Raw genomic sequence first — 6,000 nt, 5'->3', positions numbered from 1 at the left:
TTACAGATGTCATCCCAAAGCATCCACTCATTTATTCTTTGTCTTTTTTCTAATATTTCTTCTTAATATTCATAATATTGTTGGGTTAGGCGTTTTATTGGATCCTGAAGGACTGGATATAAACGGATCTGACTCTAGAACTCATTCAAACTTCCTTAAATATTTCAGGATCATTTGAGCCCGAAAAGATTCCCAAATATGGTGAAGAATAACATCCGGTCTTGTGTAAAGCAGCTTTACCACAGTAAAAACCCTGCTGCTGTTTGATAGGTGGCTCAGGTTCACGGGCGTGTCTCAGGCCACGCCCACACGTGCATAGGTGACCCGCCCAGGTGTGAAAGTCAGCGTGCACTTCAGCGAGAGCAAACACACCTGAGAGACACGAGAGGACACATATCTGCTGCACATTCAACGGTAAACTCACTTTCCTCTACTTGACGCCGCATTTACTCCATAAGCGCTTTAATAGATCGATTATCGATCATCTGCGAGTGTTTATGAGCGATCAGCAGGTCAAAGTGTAAAGATCTTTATCATTTCTGATGTTTAATATTAAATGTGAGCTGCTGATTGAACAAGTTTACTAACTTTTAAAGCGGTTTTGTATAACAAAAGTCAGAAATAGTAGCCTAATATTAAAATATATAAATATTAATTTAAATCAAATATCAGTAGAAAGTTGCATGACGTACTATGGTAATACTATAGGCTATATATATAAGAAACATGGTATTACCTTGCCTCTATAATGGTTTTTTGTAACAAACTGGGTTAGCTTTGGAAATATACTGTGATAATACCATAACATGTAGAATACCAATATGTTTCTTATATATATATATGTGTGTGTGTGTGGTGCTACAATAGTTTTAGAATCATACTACATATTTTGCATATTTACATTGTGTTACTATGCTCTTTAGGCATTTACCATTGTGATACTGATACCTCATCATGATGTTTTTACCGCTTGAGTTATAAATGGTTATGGTATACACGCATGCGCCATAGTAATTGAATCATTTTTGGATCTTTGAACATGTACCATAGTGATCTCATGGTAATCTCTGAAGCACCTTGTTGTACTGTATATAAATACCGTGGTATGTGCATATATCAGTCATTGCCATCACTGTACCGTGGTATCAGCGTAGTACTTTCTACAGGAGAGGTTTAAGGTCATGCATTTGTGTTTGATAATTATCGATTACAGACTGTTTGTAACTTGACCTTTTGTAAATGGTTTGTGTGAATTGTCAACATGAGACATCAGACCTGTCGAGCAGCATCTGTGAAAATAATTATTAAAGAACCACATCAAGGTGACAGCACTCGGCTTTATTTGATGCATGCAGTGTTTCTAGATCTTGACACTGCATTAATTGTTTCCTGGCAGGAGGAATGGGATCCGCCCGAGAGGTCAGAGGGCTTATTGCTCTGGTATTTAACAGGACAGATTCCTTCTTTTCACTTGAGAACAGGCCTCAAATCAGCAGAACTAGAAGGAAGTATTGATGTGCTGGGTGTTCACAGACAGACCGAACAATAGCGGCAGGAGCGGCTCTATTGTGGCATGATAATTAGAGAAAGCAAGAAAAATGTTGGTCAGCTTTAGTCGGCTGTTTTTGCCCCCCGGTGACTCACTGTTATTATGTCAGGAATCATTCATATCGATCCCGTTGTATAAAATAGCAGGCTGATCTTTAGAGAATGTGCTTTTGGAGAAGCTTCTAGGTCAGGGTTTGAACAACCATGCCGTTTTTTTTAAAAGACATTGATGAATTCATGATTTGGACAATAATGTGTCATAGTGAGATTTGTTACAGCGTTTGACTCATTAATGTTCTCACCGGGGCATGACAAATCAACATTATTCATGAGTGATTTGTGTCGCTGTGATTACACGACCAGGCAAACGTGTGGAATTTATATGCATTACGATTTTGCATTCCTGGAGCTCAAACTGTACATAACTGGCAAGGTCATGGGTTTGATTCCCCGGGAATGCATAGATTTTTAGACCTATATTCATTTGTTTATTGCATTCATTTATTGATTGATTGCTTGTAGAAGATACTAAAGAAAATATCTAAAGTGTTCTTGAAACGCTAAAATCGTGGGTTCTAATCCCAAGGAATGCATTTATTTTTAGACTATATTTGTTGTGTTTTTCTTTACAAACCTACATTTATTTAATTTGTTTGTATGTTTGTAGAAGATATCGAAGGAAAAACAACATGAGGTGCTCTAGCAATGACGAGGTCATGGGTTCGATTCCCAGAGAATGAATAGATTTTTAGATTTGTGATTGTTTACAAACCTGCATTGATTGATTGATTGTAGAAGATACTGAAGGAAAAAAACTCAAGTGCTTTGGAAATGCTAAGATCATGGGTTCTAATCCCAAGGAATGCATTTATTTTTAGACTATATTTGTTGTGTTTTTCTTTACAAACCTACATTTATTTCATTTGTTTGTATGTTTGTAGAAGATATCGAAGGAAAAACAACATGAGGTGCTCCGGCAATGACAAGGTCATGGGTTCGATTCCCAGAGAATGAATAGATTTTTAGATTTGTGATTGTTTACAAACCTGCATTGATCGATTGATTGTAGAAGATACTGAAGGAAAAAAACTCATCAAGTGCTTTGGAAATGCTAAGATCATGGGTTCTTATCCCAGGGAATGCATTGATTTTTTATTTTTTTTTATTTTTTTTTCTTTCTTTACAAACCTACATTTACTTAGTTTGATTGTAGAAGATATTGAAGGAAGATCATCATGAAGTGCTCTAGCAACGGCAAGGTCATGGGTTCGATTCCCCCAAAAAAGTATACTTTGAAATTGAATGCAATAAGTCACTTTACAGTTAAATATGCAAATGTAACAATTTTACTTTTTTTATCTAAAAACCTTTCATTACATCCTTGAAAATAGATTTTTAAACACACATTTTTGACTCTTTTAGTTACAAACCTACATTTATTGTAGGAGATATCTTAGAAAAAACGTGCTGTAGAGACACCAATATCATGGGTTCAATTCCCAGGGAATGCATAGATTTTTAGACATACTGTATATATTTGTGGTGTTTCTTTACAACCTACATGTAAATTATTTGTTTATTTATTTAATGATTCTAGAAGTTATTGAATGAAAAACATCAAGTAAATGCAAGGTCATGGGTTCGATTCCCAGCGAATTCATTGCTCTTTAGACTTGTATTTGTGATGTGTTTCCTTTACAAACCTACATATTTATTAAATTATTTATTTTATGATAAAAGTAGATATCGAAAGATCATAGGTTCGAGAAATGCTTTAATAATATATACTCTGAATGCAAAAAGTCACTTTGGCTAAAAGCCTCTGCCAAATGCATAAATGTAAATTTGATCTTAATTGTGAATATAAATCCTGATCTTAAGACTTTTTATTAAATGAATAAAATTAGATTTTTTGACAAATATATTTGTGATGTTTTGTTACAAACTCATCATACATGAATGCAATTCAATTGAATTACTTTTTTTCTCCATATTATACTTTCATATTGTTATTTCATAACTCTGATGGCTTTATTATTAGTAGTATTATTCTGTAATGTGTCCAAAGTCCTGATTGCCAGTGTATGTTTGCATCACTACCGATATGAGCTTAAAGAATCAGTCTTTAATGAAACCTGCTTGTAGAACTTACAATTCAGTGCAATAGATCTTGATGTGTGTTGTTGTTGTTTTTACCATGGTAACTGGTTATATTTGAAGTACGATGTCAATGGAATAGTATATGACATGATTAGTGTCATTTAGTTGATTCAAATGCATGCATGAAATAATGCCATCGTTGTGTATCTTTAATGAAACCTGCTTGCAGATCAAGCAAAAGTCCAAACTTGCTTCATCAGCTTCTTGTAGATTCCTTCAGGTTTTTGGACAAGTTTTAGTGGAAATCCGTGAGAAAGAGAGCTTATGTCTGATGTGAGGAATATTTTGAGTGATATCAAACACACAGGTACGAGCGCCACCCTCTAACGCATTTTTTCATAACTTTCATTGTGCATCATGTCAATCGCCTGTTTATTAAACCATCTGTGATGTTGCCATGGCGACCATCAAAAAACCCTGTGACTCATCTGGCTGAGGTGAAAGTGTCATTGTTACAATGTAACATTCCATTTCCCGCCATCCTCAATAGAGCTGCAGGATCAAACCTATTATAAAAACACATCCGCCTTATTAGTCAATCGCTGGCCGATGATATCATAGAGGGTTTTAATAAACAGCCTTATTGAGCTGAATCTGTAATAGTGCATCAGGGACAGACTATCATGCCGTTTGGTATTTTTTTGTCCTTAATGTGAGGAATGCATTTAACAGGCCTGAGAACATGGAGCTCAAGTATGTTCAGAATGAAAGGTGTCACCCGTCGCTTCATATGAAAACAAACACCCAGAATCAAACCTCAGAGATATCTCAGGAGCTTGTCTGCACATTTCATTAGTGTTGTGCAGGTGCTTGTTTCCTCGGTGTTCTGCAATAACTGCAGTAGTGTAGCGTCAATAAGTTTCTCAGCTCTTTTTGCATTTCTGCATGAGATTTGAAGCATAAATGTGGTGCATATGCTTACATGAAGAACTAACCATGGTTTTCTGGAAGTGCTTCCCTGCCAATATCATTTTCTTTTTTTAACATGGTAATTGGTTATAAATTTGAAGTATCATGTCAATTCTGTGGTTTATCATGTGATCAGTATCATTAAGTGTGTTTATTTTAAAGTACTATGAAATAAAACCATCACTGTATCAGTGTTCATTTAGAATCATTGATAAGCTATTATAGTTTTCATTAATATTTTGAATTGGTGTTTTATTTTTTATATTTTCAGCTTTTTTAATAGGTTTAGTAATTTTATGTCGATTTAAGGTTTTTTAAAATATGTAGTGTTTAAAAAAAAAAGAATGTATAATTTTTAGTACTATTTAGTTGGTATATCAGGCAACTAAATAAAAAAGAAAATTGTTTTATTAATATTTAGATTTTTTTTTTAATTCTTTTAATTTGAAAGTTTTAGTAATTTATTGTGTTTTTGACATTTTTATTGGTTTTAGTGTTTTTTTTTTTTTAATAAGTATTATTTTTCGGGTTGCAAAGGGAAGTTTTTCCTGGAAAGTTTCTGGAAATTTGCCGGAAATGTTGAACCCCTTTGTTATTTTCATACATCAAGTTAATTAAAACGAGAAATGTTGTCTTGGCATACTAAAAAAAATAAAAAATAAAATAACTGCCATCACAATTACTTTTTTTTTTGTTGTTGTTAGGGTGTAAGTTTGTATATGAATATGATTTCTGTGACTCTTGCACTAATCGAGAGCTCAGCGTGTTCCCAGTCTTTGACTGTACTACAGTGAGAACGTCAGGAGCCCGGGGCCTGTTCTGCTGTGTGTTCAGACGCTGGTTACTGAGGGCGGCGTCTGTCCATGAACTACTTCTGATCTGCTGAATGACCGTCAGCGATTCACAGTTCTGCTTCTCTTATTGCAGACACATCAGTTTTTCCCATCTGACTATCAGTGTTAAACTCGGTCGGCAAGTTATTGTTGCCAAACGATTATATTGAAATTGTACGCTGGATTTGCTTTTAAACCATTTTCACTGTAGGAAATTACATTGAATTAGATGTGAAATTTTGAAGTAGAAAGACTGAAATAGTATTTTCTTGTTAAACATACTCCAATAATTTAATAATGTTTCATTTATGGCTTCAAAACATCTCTTTTTTTTGTTTTACAGTATAATATAAGTACCTTAATACACACTGCAGAAAACTTTTTCTTAATGAGTGCTTTTCTCTTATTTTCCAGTTTAAAAACAAATCTACAAAACCTCGAACTACGATAAACTTGCTTTTACAAGTATTTAGCTTTTTTCAGTATATCTGACAAGTCTTAATATCGTTACTTTTTCAGCAGTTTTTTGTGTTTTTAGGATTTTTTAAAT

The 6,000-nt window shown here is 34.1% G+C and overlaps 1 protein-coding gene across 2 annotated transcripts in view; it reads left to right on the top strand.

Annotated features, from left to right (window-relative positions):
• Positions 1-348: 348 nt before the first annotated feature.
• The window catches only part of LOC306856107 (uncharacterized protein), a 37,913-nt gene continuing 32,261 nt past the window's right edge, over positions 349-6,000 (top strand). The window contains exon 1 of one of the 2 annotated variants that reach the window (XM_079395131.1): positions 349-414. The gene's annotated coding sequence lies outside the window, so the exon portion shown is untranslated. The remainder of the gene's footprint in view (positions 415-6,000) is intronic. The other variant, XM_079395132.1, reaches the window with a different exon arrangement.

Source organism: Barbus barbus, assembly GCF_936440315.1.
Source record: "Barbus barbus genome assembly, chromosome: 36".
NCBI lineage: Eukaryota > Metazoa > Chordata > Actinopteri > Cypriniformes > Cyprinidae > Barbus > Barbus barbus.
The sequence above is the reverse complement of the archived record's forward strand: the minus strand, read 5'-3'. Positions and strand labels throughout refer to the sequence as shown.